Below are 18,732 nucleotides of genomic sequence, written 5' to 3'. Positions count from 1 at the left end.
TCCAACCTTATCTCCATCACAATATATCACAAAACAGCCCACACACCCTAATCACTTCATACATAAAACGACAACTAAAGTAGTGTCAAACAACTTAATAAAATATAACGACGAACGACCAGCCCACAATTCCGTCATTATGTGGTGTTTCTCCACACCATTTGTCCTCCAAAAATTTATTAAATAGTTGAAAAATATACAGCCCAAAGACAACATGAAACAGCCTACCAAACACTCCAGTACAAGTCAAATAACTCAAACTTACGGCTTCCGATCACCGTCCCGTGAGTTCTAACTATTAGAAAACGAATTTATCAACATTTCTTTATATTTAAACACTTAAATACAGAAAGTACATATTTTCTTAACTATGAAGTACCTTCCAAAATTCAAACTACAAAGAAAAAGAGAGGCGATATAGCGATACTTACGTCGTAGGGATCGTTTTAATGTTATCGCTTCTTGATTCCGTACCCGGGATGATAATATTGTTTGAAGCTCTTGCAGAGAGCTTAAGAGTAAAGTTAGGGGTGTTATTTGGGTGAGCTCTATGGAAAGATGGAGAAAGAGACGAGATGGGATGTAAAAATCCCATTTATTTAAAAGTAAAAAAGGTGCTACTTGGCACCTTATGATTGGCGCTTCTTCCAATGCTTATAACTTTTTATCCGGGTGTCGTATGAATGAATGGTTAAGTACGTTAGAAACTACATTCAAGACCTTCAATTTGGTATATAATATATCCCAAAAAGACCTCATATAGAACACGAAACATATTTCTCAAAAAGCTCTGTTACATGCCAAATTCTTAGTCGGTGCTTCCGCAACTTTAATCCGATTTTTATCAAACTTCATATTTTCTATCCAAACATCATATATAGCCATATTATGACTTTAAAATTATTTAAATCATGATTAAAAAGCCTCATATTCATTAAGTCACCTTGGGACGCACAGGGTGTAACAATCTTTCCCCCGTAGAAACATTCATCCTCGAATGTTAAACTCCCATAAATCTATAGAAATTTTGGCAGGGTCTCCTATGTTATGTTACTACTACCAACTTGTCACACAGTAAACCCAATAATACAAATCCGCATAGGGCCATAATCATCAATAACACTAATGGCCTCACACGACCAATAACAATAACTAACATCAGAATCAAGTATCATATACGTACCTAAGGGCTGTGATGTCTCAGTCTGATCCTCCTCCGGAAGTGGAAAAAAGTAAGGATACCTAGTCTTCATTCTTCTTCAGCTTCCCAAGTCATCTCCTCTATATTATTATTAATCCAAAGTACTTTAACTGAAGCTACATCCTTAGTTCTTAATCTCCAAACTTGTCTATTTAGTATAGCAATGGGAGCTTCCTCATATGATATCTGCTCTGTAACCTGAACATCGTCAACTAGAATGACTTTAGAGGGATCTCTAATACACCTACGGAGCATAGACACATGAAATGCTGGATGTACATACTCCAATTTGGAAGGCAATTCTAACTCATATGCTACTTGGCCTACTCTGCATATAATCTTATAAGGTCCAATGTACCGAGGGCCAAGCTTTCCTTTCTTACCGAATCTCATAACGCCTTTCATCGTTGATATCTTTAGGAATACCCCAGTCATCTACCTGAAACTCCAAGTTTCATCGTCGATTACCTGCATAGGACTTTTGACGACTCTGAGCTGCTTATAGCCTTTCCCTTATAAGCTTAATCTTCTCAACTGTCTGTTGTACCAACTTTGGTCCTACTAACTTAGTTTCCCCAAACTCTAACCATCCTATAATAGACCTACACTTTCGTCCATAAAGTGCTTCATGTGGAGCTATCTGGATGCTTTAATGATAGCTATTATTATATGCGGACTTAATAAATGGAAGATGATCATCCCAACTTCCTCTGAAGTCCATCACACAATCCCGTAGCATATCCTCCAGTATCTGAATAGTACGTTCAGCCTGACCGTCTGTCTGGGGATGAAATGATGTACTAAAACTTATCTGAGTCCCCAATCCTTTTTGGAAGGACCTCCAGAAATTAGTTGTAAACTGAGCACCTCTATCTGAGATAATAGATATAGGGACACCATGAAGTCGTACTATCTCCCTAATGTAAAGCCTTGCATAATCCTCTGCTGAATAAGTAGTCATGACAAGCAGAAAATGGGTTGATTTTGTTAGTCTATCGATAATAGCCCATATAGAATCACACTTACGTTGGGTACGAGGTAAGTCTATGATAAAATCCATATTAATCACTTCCCATTTCCAAGTCGGAATCTCTATAGCCTATAATAATCCACCGGGTTTCTGATGCTCAATCTTAACCTGCTGACAATTTGGGCACTGAGTAACAAACTCTGCTATATCCTTCTTCATTTTGTCTCACCAGTATATTCCCCTGATATCATGATACATCTTCGTCGCTCCTGGATAAATAGAATAATGAGAATAGTGAGCTTCTCCCATAACCTGCTGGCGCAACCCTGCCACATTAGAACACATAATCGACCTCGATATCTGAGGACTCCATCTCCTGTAATCTCAAATGGTGTATTCTCTTTTTGAGGGGATGTATATCTGTAATGAGCTAGCACAGGATCCTCATACTGGCGTTCCTTCACTTCAGTTACTAAAGAGGATGTTGTTGTGTCCTAAATAGTAACTCTGGTATCACTTGAGTCCAGTAATCGAACTCCAAGACTAGCTAGCTGATGAATCTCATGGGCTATCCCACACTTCTCTGGCTATAAATATGACAGGCTACCCTTAGATCTACGGCTGAGGGCGTCGGCTACTATATTCGCCTTCCCCAGATGGTATAAAATAAATCAACGCCATAGTCTTTCAGTAGCTCCAACCATCTCCTTTGGCGTAAATTCAATTCCTTTTGATTGAAAATATATTGAAGGCTCTTATGATCCGTATAGATATCAACATGAATGCCATAAAAATAGTGCCTCCACATCTTTAGTGCATGAATCACTGCGGCTAACTCTAAATCGTGGGTCGGGTAATTCTTCTCGTGCTTTATTAGTTATCTTTAAACATAAGCAATTACTTTTCGTGGTCGTTCTGCCACTTGTTGCATGAATACATGGCTTATCTCATTGCCCACAAATACTGGAATTTCCTGTAACTCATATGATCTCAAATATCATCTTTTGATTTTTTTTTCTTCCCGTTCATTAGTAACGATATGTGCCACCTTCTTATGGAGTGCATACAATGTTGTAGTGAGACTGTTGTTACAAGATCATTTCTTTTTTATGTCACTATACTTAAGTTGAAGCCTTCTTCCTTATTTCCTCAGCTAGTCTTTCTTTGTAGACTTAGGGGGGACCTTTTGACTCCTGTAAGGCTACGATCTTATTACATCGTATACTTGAAAGAATTTTTGACGTTCTTACTCGCCTATAATTATCCTTAATTACTTACCTCCGCGCCCTTGTGCTCGTAAGGTTGATTTTGAACTGAATGTTTTTGGATTGTCTTCTCGGTGGCACCATTTTTTTTTTCGTACACTTATACGGTACCTTTAACAACCTAACTCCTATTTGCATATTTCTCAAGGATTACGATGTCATCATATTTGCGAGACTGAATTCCCTATGTTGGGTTTCGCTATGTTTATCTTGCACAACCTGCTAATTTGTCTATATCCTCTTATTTAGCCATGGCTAGGCTCTTCCTGAATCAACTACTAACTACACGTTAGTCCATTCTCATATATATATATTCTACGTAATCTCTCTTGGGTTATATCCTTTATCTTAACTTATCTCGCACACTGGCTCCTTATGTATCCAGTGTTCATTTGCACTTATTTATCAATAACATCTAGTTATGGAACCCTTACTGCCTCTCCCCGTCGTCATGATTACATACTGTTCTGGAATCGTATCATATCCGTAGGATCTAAATAAATGCAATCTCATTCCTTTCGCCTTTCTACCACATTCTTCCTTTACTATTCCATAGTTACCTTAACCACACAACTCCGACTTAATACCATATCACACCATCTTCCCCCTTTAGGGTAGTACTAACATTTATTGCTATGAAGATTTACCTATAAATGTTTCACATCTTCATATTTGGCGTCTTTTCACATCTTCACGGACTCTTACTTGCCTTGCGGTAACCCTTATGTACGAGGGATAATTTAATTTCTTACACACAAAGGTGGCACCTAGTATAACTGGCACACTTAACTCTACTCACAACACTTGTTTTAGGGAAACGTCTTCTTGAATGACCTTTAAAAGTTATTCTTCTGTTGTCCATTCAATTATCGCCCGGAACACGATCTCTGAAATTCTCACGATGTCAACTATTATACAATCCTTCGGTCTCGAATCCATGTTCAGTTTATCTTATTCACTAGCCCATACTATTTTCTATTACTCCGGGGGTCTAACTTTTCCTTCTGGTAATCACATATGATTCACCAACTCATTTCTCGAAATGGGGACATGACCTTATGTCTTATACTCTTTTATTGTCTCAAGGCATGTAACTTCTTGTCTTTTCCTTCACTTGACTATAGAATCTGTAGTCTTGTCATATTTTGATTTACCGTTATCATCTATTTATCACATCTTACTCATAATACTTCATTTACTTTCTTCTTATTCTCCTGCTAATATTTATGTCTATCACCTTATTATGAAAACTTCTTAAAAAAATTCTTTCACTTTTAGCCCCCTTGATTCAACTCACTGGCTCTTCGGGTCGCCTAACACTCTCTCTTTACTAGGGACGAGAGCCATACAAAGGTAAATATTTATCCCTTCTAGGATTTCAATGCCAATCTTCTGAAATTACTGAACATTCTAGTATTCATATCTGATTGTACTATTCTAGAGTGCGCCATCTGGGTGTCTCACAAGGAGAACCATTACCATGTTTACAATATCCCTCGGAAATGTGAGTTAATGATAACAATCCATCCACAATTTTGGGTTACTCTAACCCCAGCTGGATGATGATATCCCATCCTTCTCTTAAATTATATCTGTTAGCTCCCATATGACATAATTGAGATAGGTGTGACCAATTGTACATATCTATGTTACTGTTGAAAGCAACTCAGAATGTTTATATTTCTCTGCCTGAATTGTAAATACAGATAATCTTCACTAACTGGGTACCTCGTATTCTTCTTCACCTAGCTTCTTTTACTTGTTGAAACTTGTATCTACTTTCTGATTCTCTTGTTGCTATTTTTTTTACCATAGGGGTAGATAGACATTCATGCCTTAGGGCTCCTTATCAAGAGGCTCACGCATCGTAATACACACATATCTACTGAAGGCCTTACATTTACTCATCATAAGCATGACGCAAAATCGAGTTCCTCTGACTCAACTCTTCCACAACCACATTCAATCTCTTACCAACTGTCTTTCTGGATGTAGATGTCGTTGTATAACAAATAAAATAGAATTTAGGAATTTGAATTTCTTACAATTGAGCTCTACCACACGATCTAGAGTAAGAAGAAAGAGTGACAATCCTAAATGCCTTGTAGCCTCCTGCTTATAAGTGTGGTGCACAACACACCCATAAACAAGACTCTACTAGACACGGCTTGTAGACTCCCTAGGACAGAACTGCTCTGATACCACTTTTGTCACGACCCAAACCGATGGGCTGCGACGAGCACCCGATACCTTACCCAACCAAGTACCAACGTAACGTATCTTTTGTATCATACTATCATAGGTAATTGAACCGGAGAGGCTGTCATGAGATAAGTAGAATAAAACATGAGGAAATACTCAGTATAGGTGACCCAACTTGATATACCGACTTATACATATGACGTACTAGCTTATAAGGTCATACCAGTATCCGTATACATGACATCTGTCTATAAGCCTCTAAGAGTACATAAATATCATAAAGGTCGAGACAGAGCCCCGCTATACCAAAAAATACATATTCAAATCATACTGACCAAATAGGCAACTCCGGAGCGAGTGGAGTGCACAAACACATTCTGCTGAGATGATAGCCTACTAAGAGAACTCTCAACCTATCTATCGGGACCTGCGGGCATGAAACGCAGTATCTCCAGGCAAAAGGGACGTCAGTACAAATAAAGTACCGAGTATGTAAGGCATGACAATAGTATATAAAAGATATGAAAGAAACATGGAGTAAAGAACTCAACCTGAAATTCTGAATAGCTCTGTGAATCATGAATAGAGTCATTTATGAAAGTTGCGTATTTTGCTCATTTCGTTTGTATCATTTGGATCATGCCAAAAAGAAATAAGGGATAACCTTAATATACCTTAACTCCGTTGAATCCTTAATACCTTCTACGAAATTCTTCAAACAACTCAATTCAATCTACCACATCATAAGGAGATTCAAAATTAGTGCTGAGTAAAGGCTAAGTCCGCAACTTAAACTAGTAGCTCGTTTACGTAAATTTGGGCAGCATCTCCCCTGTAACTAGGCCCTCCTCCAATACCATAATATACCAACAACAACAAGAATACAACAATAACAATATGTAAGAATCATTTTCCAACCTTATCTCCATCACAATATACCACAAAACAGCCTACACACCCCAATCACTTCATACATAAAACGATAACCAAAGTAGTGTCAAACAACTTAAAAATATATAATGACGAACGACCAGCCCACAATTCCGTCATTATGTGGTGTTTCTCCACACCATTTGTCCTACAAAACTCCATTAAATAGTAGAAAAATATACAGCCCAAAGGCAACACGAAACAGCCCACCAAACAGTCCAGTACATGTCAAATAACTCGAACTCACGGCTTCCGATCACCGTCACGTGATTTCTAACCATTAGAAAATGAATTTATCAACATTCCTTTATATTTAAACACTTAAATACAGAAAGTACACATTTTCTTAACTATGAAGTACCTTCCAAAACTCAAACTACAAAGAAAAAGAGAGGCGATATAGCGATACTTACGTCGTAGGGATCGTTTTAATGTTATCGCTTCTTGATTCCGTGCCCGGGATGATAATATTGTTTGAAGCTCTTGCAGAGAGCTTAAGAGTAAAGTTAGGGGTGTTATTTGGGCGAGCACTCTCGAAAGATAGAGAAAGAGAGGAGATGGGATGTAAAAATCTCATTTATTTAAAATTCAAAAAGGTGCTACTTGGCACCCTATGATTGGCCCTTCTTCCATTGCTTATAACTTTTTATCCGGGTGTCGTATGAATGAACGGTTAAGTACGTTGGAAACTACATTCCAAGAACTTCAATTTGGTGTATAATATATCCCAAAAAGACCTCATATAGCACACGAAATATATTTCTCAAAAAGATCTGTTACATGGCAAATCCTTAGTCGGTGTTTTCGCAACTTTAATCCGAATTTTCTCAAACTTCATATTTTTTATCCAAACATAATATATAGCCATATTATGACTTTAAAATTATTTAAATCATGATTAACAAGTCTCATATTCATTACGTTACCTTGGGACGCATAGGGTGTAACATAGTCGACGTGCCATTAGACGTTAATTCACATGTGGCCATTGAGGCAAACCTACGTTCTGAACCTGAAAATAACATTCATAGTGGTACTCGATCTGCAGTTCGAGATACCCATAACATTGAGGAAAACGGAACCAGCTATAGTAAGGTTAAATGAGCAAGAGTCGGGGATTAATCCCGAAATTTCTAAGATGTTCGAAGAACGGACCAAACGAATAAAATTAGGAGAAAGGAGGATCGAGTCAAACGACAAAAAGGTGGAAACATATAACTCCAGGGTTGATCAGCTCCCGAGGGCACCATCAATATTGAAGGGCTTAGATTCCAAAAAATTCGTACAAAAGCCTTTCTCCCCAAGCACGCCTCCTAAAACCGATCCCAAAGAAGTTCTGCATGCCTGATATTCCTAAATATAACGGAACTACCGACCCCAATGAACATGTCACCTCTTACACATGTACCATTAAAGGGAACGATCTAGAGAACGATGAAATTGAATCCGTATTATTGAAGAAATTCGGTGAAACCCTGGCAAAGGTAGCAATGATATGGTATCATAATTTATCATCCAATTCTATCGATTCTTTTGCTATGCTTACAGATTCTTTCCTAAAAGCACATGCTGGGGCCATAAAGGTCGAGACCAGGAAGTCGAACATGTTCAAGGTAAGACAAAAAGATAACGAGATGCTAAGGGAGTTCGTATCTCGTTTCCAAATGGAACGAATGGATCTACCACCAGTCACAGATGATTGGGCTATTCAGGCTTTCACTCAAGGTTTGAACGAACCAAATTCGATGGCTTCACGACGGTTGAAGCATAACCTAATAGAGTACCCAGCTATTACTTGGGCCGACGTGCATAATCGGTATCAATCGAAAATTAGAGTCGAAGACGATCAGTTGGGTTCTGGACCCGCTAACATCAATCGAGAACAAGGGCTGATCAGGGACCGATACTGACCATATAATGGAGACCATAGGGGGAATGAATCGAGACGTAACCCCGGACAAGGGCAATAAAATAAATGATGGAGGTCAAGGGTCACGGGGGCTGATGAACAGAAATGGGTTTGATAGGCATACCGGACCTAAGGAAGCACCACGGTTATCGGAGTATAACTTTAGCATCGATGCATCCGCCATCGTGTCGGCTATCGGACGTATCAAAGACACTAAATGGCCTCGACCCATGCAGACCGATCCTGCCCAGAGGAACCCCAATCAAATGTGTGAATATCATGGCACCCATGTCCACAGAATGGAAGATTGCAGGCAACTAAGAGAGGAGGTATCCCGGTTATTCAATAAAGGGCACCTTCGAGAATATTTAGGCGACAGGGCCAAAAACCATATCAAAAACAGGGATTTCGGTAGGCAAAATGAACAAGAAGAACCACAGCACATCATCCACATGATCATTGGTGGCATCGATACCCCTCAAGGGTCAGTGCTTAAACGCACTAAGACATCGGTTATGAGAGAGAAGCGACCTCGAACTCAGGATTACGCGCCCATAGGAACTCTGTCCTTTAATGATAAAGATGCGGAAGGAGTCATGCAACCTCACAACGATGCACTGGTAATATCCGTACTTATAAATAAAACTAAAGTTAAGCGTGTGATAATTGATCCAGGTAGCTTGGCCAACATTATTAGATCGAAGGTCGTAGAACAGCTCGGTCTATAGGACCAGGCCATACCCGCAACCCTGGTTCTAAACGGATTCAATATAGCATGTGAAACTACCAAAGGCGATATAATTCTACTGATAAACGTGGTCGGGACCATCCAAGAAACGAAGTTCAACGTAATCAAAGCCGATATGAGGTACAACGCCCTTTTTGGAAGGCCATGGATCCACAATATGAGAGCCGTACTTTCGACCCTCCACCAGGTTCTTAAATTCCCAACATCGGAGGGAGTCAAAACAGTGTACGGAGAGCAACCGGCCACAAGAGAAATGTTTGCCATCGAAGAAGCAATTCTGATATACTCGCCTTCATCAACAAAGGGGGATCGTGATGCCAAATAGAAATCACAGACGTCAGCTTCGACCCAACTAGAAAATCAGAAGATTGACGAAGATGATGAGCGAGGGATCCCTCGATCCTTCGTGATTCCCGATGATTCCGACGCTACCCAATCAACGGTTGAAGAACTGGAGCAAGTCATACTAATCGAATATCTGCCCGAACGAAGGGTATACCTGGGAACGGGATTAACCCCTGAACTCAGGAAAAAGCTTATTAAATTTCTTATTGATAACATAAATTGTTTTGCTTGGTCCCATTTAGACATGACAGGGATCCCACCGGAGATAATGACGCATCGGCTAAGCCTGGACCCTAGGTTCAAACCGGTGAAGCAAAAAAGAAGACCCCAGTCCGAGGTAAAGCACGCATTCATAAAGGACGAGGTAACTAAACTTCTAAAAATAGGGTCCATTCGGGAGGTGAAATGTCTCGAATGGTTAGCCAATGTAGTTGCAGTCCCTAAAAAGGGAACAAACTTAGAATGTGTGTAGATTATAAGGAATTAAATAAGGCGTGCCCCAAAGATTCTTTTCCGCTGCCTAACATCGATCGCATGATCGATGCCACAGCCGGCCACGAGATCCTTACTTTTCTCAATGCCTATTCCGGGTATAATCAAATCCAAATGAACCCGGAGGACCGAGAAAAAACTTCATTTATCACCAAGTATGAAACATATTGTTATAATGCCCTTCGGGCTAAAACATGCAGGAGCTACTTACCAACGCCTAGTAAATAAAATGTTCGAGGAACAAATAGGTAAATCATGAAAGTTTATATTGATGACATGCTAGTTAAGTCCCTGCGCGCAGAGGACCATTTGGCTCATTTGCAGGAAACGTTCGAGATTTTAAGGAAATACAACATGAAGCTCAACCCCCGAGAAATGTGCTTTTGGGGTCGGTTCGGGCAAGTTCCTTGGCTTCATGGTATCGAATCGAGGGATTGAGATCAACCCCGATAAAATTAAGGCTATCGAAGACATCATCGTCGTGGACAGTGTAAAAGTCATGCAGAAGCTAACTGGACGGATAGCTGCCTTAGGCCGATTCATTTCGAGGTCGCCGGATCAAAGCCACAGATTTTTCTCTATACTCAAAAAGAAGAATGATTTCGCCTGGACCCCTGAATGCCAATAGGCGTTAGAGGAATTGAAGCGATACCTATCGAGCCTACCACTGCCCCACACTCTAAAGGCAGACGAGAAACTTTACTTGTACTTGGCAGTATCGAAAATCGCGGTAAGTGGTGTCCTAGTTTGAGAAGATCAAGGTACGCAATTTCCCGTTTATTATGTAAGTCGAACCTTAGGAGAAGCATAAACTAGATATCCACACTTAGAGAAATTGACACTTGCTATAATGAGCGCCTCTAGAAAGTTAAGATCATACTTTCAATGTCACCCCATATGCGTATTAACCACTTACCCACTTCATAATATTTTGCACAAGCCTGAATTATCGGGCCGATTACCAGATGGGCCGTCGAACTCAGTGGGTACGATATTGAATATCAACCCCGGACAGCCATCAATTATCAAATTTTAGCGGACTTCGTGGCCAATTTCACGCCAACCCTCGTACCCGAAGTTAAAAAGGAACTCTTGTTAAAATCAGGTACACCATCGGGGGTATGGACCCTCTTCACAGACGGTGATTCGAATGTGAAGGGGTTCGGGCTAGGCATCATTTTGAAACCGCCCACAGGTGGCACTATTAGGCAATCTATCAAAACTTCTAGGTTAACTAACATTGAGGCCGAGTACGAGGCCATGATTGCAGGTCTCGAGCTAGCTAAAATATTGGGGGCAGAAGTCATTGAAGCCAAGTGTGACTCTTTATTGGTGGTGAACCAAGTAGACAAAACCTTCGAAGTTTGAGAGGATAGAATGCAGAGGTATTTGGACAAATTGCATGTAATTTTGCATCGTTTCAAGGAATGGACTTTACAACATGTACCTCGAGAACAAAATAGTGTGGCTGATGCACTTGCAAATTTGGGGTCATCCGTCGAGGAAGATGAGATCAGCTCGGGGACTATCATTCAACACTCGAGACCCGTAATCGAGGAAGGTCACGCTGAGATAAACTCCACAAGTCTAACTTGGGATTGGAGAAACAAATATATAGAATACTTCAAGAACGGGAAACTTCCATCGGACCCAAAAGAGTCAAGAGCTCTATGCACAAAAGTTGCACAGTTCACCTTATCCAATGATGAAACGTTGTTTAGAAGGATGTTGGATAGTCCAATGGCAATATGTTTGGGACCGGGAGATACCGACTACATCCTACGTGAGATTCACGAGGGCACTTGTGGAAATCATTCCGGTGCCGATTCATTAGTCCAAAAAATAATCAGAGCAGGATATTATTGGATCGATATGGACAAAGATGCAAGGGAGTTCGTTCGAAAATGCGATAAATGTCAAAGACATGCACCTATAATTCATCAACCCGGAGAACTTCTCCACTCGGTCCTATCTCCTTGGCCTTTAATGAAATTGGGAATGGACATCGTTGGCCCTCTCCCATCAGCCCCAGGTAAGGCTCAATTTATTTTTCTTTATATGGGTTGAAGCACAGGCTTTCGAAAAAGTTAGAGAAAATGAGGTAATAGACTTCATTTGAGACCATATCATATGTCGGTTTGGGATGCCATCCGAAAATGTATGCGATAATGGAAAGCAATTCATCGGAAGCAAAGTGACCAAATTTCTCAAAGACCACAAAATCAAAAGGATCCTTTTGACACTTTATCATCCAAGTGGAAACGGACAGGTTGAATCGACAAACAAAATGATCATCCAAAATCTTAAGAAAAGATTAACCAACGCTAAAGGAAAATGGAGAGAGATACTACCCGAGGTCCTGTGGGCATACCGAACAACATAAAAATCTAGTACCGGAGCAATACCATTCTCATTGGTTTATGGCGCCGAAGCTTTTATCCCGGTTGAGGTCAGAGAACCTAGCGTTAGATTTCGGTATGCGACAAATGAGTCGAATAACAAAATAATGAACACGAGCCCTGAATTATTGGATGAAAAACGAGAAGCAACTCTCGCCCGATTAGCCGCCCAAAAATAGCGGATTGAAAGATACTATAATCGAAGAACCAATCTTCGCCATTTTAAGATCGGGGACTTAGTGCTGAGGAAAGTTACCCTCAACACCCGAAATCTGAACGAAGGAAAACTGGGTCCGAACTGGGAAGGATCGTATCAGGTCCTCGAAATCGTCGGTAAAGGATCCTACAAGTTAGGTATAATAAACGGAAAGCAACTATCAAGCAATTAGAACGTGTCGCACCTAAAACGATACTACTGTTAAGGTACAACCTCCTATGTTCATTTATATTTCGAAATTAATCCTTGCAGGTGTTCGATCAGAAATAGGAATGGATTATTTGGCTCGAAGCCTTTAGGCTTGAAAGCACACGTTACACGTTTTTTCCCTTTGACCAGTTTTTGTCCCAAATGGGTTTTTCGGCAAGGTTTTTAATGAGGAGACCATTGATCGTGCTAACTTAGTACAATTCAATAGTATCCGAGGCCTCTTTACAATCAACCTCGAATACTGGGGTCATTACCCTCAGATATATCAAGTAAGTTCGATTATCAAGTTCGATGCAAGGAAACAATATGATTTCGATAGGAAAAATTGTAAGAGCCAAATGGTCAAAACGAACCATGCTCGTGTAGTTTACTCGATAACTGGTACAAAACATGAACACATGTATAATGACATAAAGTGAAATTTCTTCTTTGCCGATATCTCACGTCTCAAAATCCATCCTCTATTTTATGATCTATTATGCAAACAGGCTTAAGGGCCGACCATTACCCCATAAATCGGAGATTGCCAACCGAAAAATCAACAAGACCAAGCCCCACACAAGCCTACGGGCTACCTTACTTCGAGTTTGAGCAAATCACTCACTCGGCTACTAAGACTACGGGCTAACATTAATTCGAGTTCGAGCAATCACTCACTCGACTACTAAGCCTACATGCTAACTATTACTTCGAGTTCGAGCAATCACTCACTCGACCAATAAAAGCCTAAGGGCTACCTTACTTCGAGTTCGAGCAAAGCACTCACTTGACTGAAAAGCCTACGGTCTACCTTACTTCAAGTTCGAGCAATCACTCACTCGACTACTAATCCTAACATTACTTTGAGTTCGAGCAATCACTCACTCGACCAATCAAAGTCTAAGGGCTATTCTTACTTCGAGTTAGAGCAATCACTCACTTGACTACTAAAACCTAAGGGCTACTCTTACTTCGAGTTCGAGCAATCACTCATTCAACTACTAAAGCCTAAGGGCTACTCTTACTTCGAGTTCGAGCAATCACTCACTCGACTATTAAGCCTAGGGGCTATCTTACTTCGAGTTCGAGCAATCACTCACTCGACTACTAAGCCTACGGGCTAACATTATTTCGAGTTGGAGCAATCACTCACTCGACCAATCAAAGCCTAAGGGCTACTCTTACTTCGAGTTCGAGCAATCACTCACTCGACTACTAAAGCCTAAGGGCTACTCATACTTCGAGTTCGAGCAATCACTCACTCGACTATTAAGCCTACGGGCTACCTTACTTCTAGTACGAGCAATCACTCACTCGACTACTAAGCCTACGGGCTAACATTACTTCGATTTTGAGCAATCACCCACTCGACTACTAAGCCTACAGGCTAACTATTACTTCGAGTTTGAGAAATCACTCACTCGACCAATCAAAGCCTAAGGGATACTCTTACTTCGAGTTCGAGCAATCACTCACTCGGCTATTAAGCCTACGGGCTACCTTACTTCGAGTACGAGCAATCACTCACTCGACTACTAAGCCTACGGGCTAACTTACTTCGAGTACGAACAAAGCACTCACTCGACCAATAAAAGCCTACAGGCTAACTATTACTTCGAGTTAGAGCAAAGCACTAACTCGACCATAAAGACTACGGGCTACACTACTTCGAGTTCGAGCAATCACTCACTCGACCATAAAGCCTGAGGTCTACTCTTACTTCGAGTTCGAGCAAAACTCACTCGGTTATAAATACTATAAGGTCCAAATTCGATCAAATTGCCTAGAGCCTCGACCTTATGAAAACTTTCATAAGGCATGAATGAAACAAAACCTTCACACGGCAGAAATAAAACAAAGATAAGTAGGGAAAGTAAAAGATATTTATGTATATATGAGAGTATTTACAACGTCCGATCATGACCCTACACAAAAATTCAAAATGGGAAAAATCCTAATTATCTACGGGGGTAGTCTCTTCTCCATCGGGCTCCTCCCCGCTATCAGACCCACTCTCGCTCCCATCATTATCACCATCGAAAGCCAAGGCTCCAGCATCAGCTTCAAGCTCTTTAGCCCTTTTTATCTCTTCGGTAAGATCGAAACCTCGAGCATGGATCTCCTCGAGGGTTTCCCTCCGAGATTGGCATTTGGCGAGTTCAGCAACCCAATGTGCTCGAGTCTTGGCGGTCTCGGCTGCCTCTCTCGCTTGTACCTGAGTGGCTTCAGCATCGACCCGATAGACGGCCACGAATGTATCAGCGTTGGTTTTTGCTTTTTCGGCTTCAGATATGGCCTTGGCAAGTTCGGAAGCCAACCGAGCCTCGAGCTCCTCTATTTTTCTTGCTTGAACTGAGCTCCTCTCCTTCATGTCTTGAAGTTGACTTCAGGCCGATGATAATTGGGCTCGAGCAGTTTCTTTTTCTGCGGCGAGACGGTCCATGCCATATTTCCATCCCAAGGCCTCTGCCCTTATCGTATCGACCTCCTCACGAAGCTTCCCAATCACCTCAAGCTTCTGTTGCAGCTGTGAGATCGAAATATTAGCCACTGTTCCAGAATCGAGCCCATGGGTTTTTAAGATTATCATTACCTGCTCGGTCAGGTCGGTCTGGTCTTGATGAGCCCTGGCCAACTCGGCTCGGAGGTGCCTGATTTCCTCTTCCCTTTTCCCACATAGGAGTTTAAGGGTGTTTCTCTCCTCCGTAACCCTTCGAAGGTCGGCCTCGTACCGACTCAGTTCGGCTCGAGACCGAGAGCATGCTTCTCGATGAACCGATGAGGCCTACGAAGAAAGAAGAAAAGAAGTTAGAAAAGAATAACAAACATAAAAGTGGTATCAACGAAGGGAGTTAAAACTTAACCGATTCAGAGCTTGTTGTACTTCGCAAAAATGGCTCGACACATCACTAGGGCCAACGATATCCTCGACACCGGTAAACAAATCACGGAAAGGGTCCTCCCCCTCATGAGATCGGCCTACGTCGAGGGTCCCCAAAGCTTGGGCTTCCTGAATCGCCCCTTCGTAAAAAGCAGGGAGAGTAGGCGATTCCCTGATTACTATTTCCCCAAGCGACTCGCTTGGGGCGTTCTCTTCAATTCGAAGAGCTTCGGGACTGGCCCCTTCAGATATACCCACCGTTTGTTGACTTCGGTGGGAGGCATCCTCGATCTCTAATGATTCGGGAACTCTATCTGAATCTCTCTCTGATATCCCCTCAGTTTGAGGCGGAGCTTTATAAACCACCATCGATCCAGCTACCTTTGGGGCATCGATGGTTTTTTTCACTCGGGACACCAGAATGGAGCCGTCATTTTCTTCTTCTTCTTCTTCTTCGTCTTCATCCCTCAGACGCCGAGCAGATTCTTCGGTCAGAGGGATAATCTTCCTCATCGGCTTACGAGCCGTCCTTGTCTTGGGTTCTGGATCCTCGGAAGTGGAGGCTCGTTTTCTCTTATTGCCCTTCGTCGGTTTCGGAACTGAGGCCGAAGTCTCTTCCTCACCAAATGGGGGCCTCATAAACGCATCTTTTACCAAACATACGCACAAGAAAAATGGTTATAACCATCAAAGACATGGGAAAGAGGCCAACCATGATTTTTGGCCTCCCATCGGCCCTTTGACAAATCACGCCACGAGCGCTCGGCGTATGTAGAGGTCAAAGCCAAGTCCCGTACCCAGCTCTTAAGGCGCTGCATTGCAAAAGGGGATATCGGTGAGAAAGAAACGAAGGGGAAAACAATAGGAGATAACAACAGAATTATACTTACGCTTAATATTCCATTCATCGGGAAATAGCATCTTCTCGGCCGGAATTAGGTCCGAAGTCTTCACTCGAACGATCCTGCCCATTCAGCCTCGATCCTTGTCCTCGTCTATGCTCGAGAGAAGCACCTTAGTAGACCAGCGCTGGAGTTTTATTAACCCACCTTGATAGAGGCGGGGGCTGTACAGTCTAATAAGATGGTCGAGGGTGAAAGGTATCCCATCGATCTTGTTCACGAAGAAGCGGATCAGAATAACGATCCGCCAAAATGAAGGATAGATTTGGCCTAGGATTATTAGGTATTGGCGGCAGTAATCGATAACGATAGGGTCAAGGGGGGCCAATGTGAAAAGGTAAGTATAAACACTTAAAACCCATTTCACATAAGTAGTGATATCTTCTTCGGGAACCGGGATTATCACTTCTATTTTCTCCCAGTTACAATCTTTCCTCAGCTTCTCGAGGTGTCCCTTAGTTATCGAACACATATACCTCGATACTGGTTCATATCGACCAGGAACCGATGAGGCTTTATCAACCTTAAAATCGAAGGTAAGAACACACGCCCCGAGAACACATTTCTCAGGCCGTGGCTCCACCGGTATTTTGTCGACGGCGGACTGTGAAGAAGAAGTTTTTTTTTTTAAGGAACGGTTTTAGATGTTTTCGTCATTTTGGATTTAGAGATCGAAAATAGAAAGAGATGACAAAGATGTGGTGTTTTAAAGAAAGATTTTGCAGTGAAAATCATAAAAGAAAGATTTTTGTAGTAAAAACCACAGACTTACAGATGAACTCAGAAGATACGAGAAAGAACTTAGAAACATTTGGAGGTTGAAGACGTAAAAGTGATAAATGGTAAAATAAAAATTAAAAAAAAAAATAAAGGGGGTGGGGGGAGGGGGGGCTATTTATAGATTGAACAACGTCGGTTCAATATCAGCAGTGGCCGACCACCGTCTGACACGTATTTAATGCCTTGGTAAACTGAACTGACAGGGAAGCTATCATGTACGTCATGGTCGGGATCGATGCAAACGTCAATACATATCTAATCGAGCCGTTGGAAAATCATATCGTTTCTCGCCACATCCTTCCCGAGAAACGAAGGGACTATGTGTATACAGTCAAAACCGGTTTTGACCTTTGTACGATTGGTGAAGATGGACCGAAGAGCGTCTTCATAATATCGAGGTGAGATTTGAAGAAGGCACGAACGAGCTTCGAGTTTTGGGGTCAGATTAAATACCGAGCTCGACGTCATTATCTAGCTCGAGTCCAAATCGAGCTATGATGAGAAGCGATGGTATCAAGCTTCAGAGCTAGAGACCAATACCGACCAATACCGAGTCCAATCAAGATCGAGCCAAGAGACAACAGTCGTTAAAGCCGCACTAAGAGAGAGAATCTCGGCGGAAATTAGGGAAAAGTTGATTTATCATGGGTTCCCCACTATGTATTTTTTATTATATCTAAAATAGGACCCCTCCACTATAAGAGGGATGGCTATTAATTCTGTAGAAGAATCAGGTCATTAATACACTGTAACTCAAATACTGTTGATACATTCCCATATTAAGAGATTATCTTTTTTAGCTTTATACATAATTTCATTTTGTTTGTTCATAAATCATCTTCCTTTCAACTCGGTTTGTATCTTTTCTTTATAGTCAATATTCGATATTTCTACTTACTCTTACGATTTGTGTCAAGTTATACCACATACCCTTAGAACTACGTATAAATTTAACTCATCCGTTTTTCGGGTAAACACTACCTTAGCTTTGGGTTTTTGCTGTTATCTCTCAAGTCTCAACACTGTGAACTTTGCTCTTCTTCATCAAAGTATCTTTTCTTTTTGTCTTTTTCCCTAAACTGAAATTCTACTAAATTAATATTCTTTTAAAAGAATTAAGACACCAATATTCAACCAAGACAATTTTATTTGGAGCAATTAAAAGCAATAAGAGCAAGATGTGGATAAAAATTAAAGACTAAAATAGAACACAGAGAATGTTTATTTATTTTTTTGGTTGCTTTTGTAAGTTGTTACACATTCTAACAACCTTTATTCCGGGAAATTTTCATGTTTACCTTT

Source organism: Nicotiana tabacum, chromosome 12, assembly GCF_000715075.1.
Source record: "Nicotiana tabacum cultivar K326 chromosome 12, ASM71507v2, whole genome shotgun sequence".
Lineage (NCBI taxonomy): Eukaryota > Viridiplantae > Streptophyta > Magnoliopsida > Solanales > Solanaceae > Nicotiana > Nicotiana tabacum.
The sequence above is the reverse complement of the archived record's forward strand: the minus strand, read 5'-3'. Positions refer to the sequence as shown.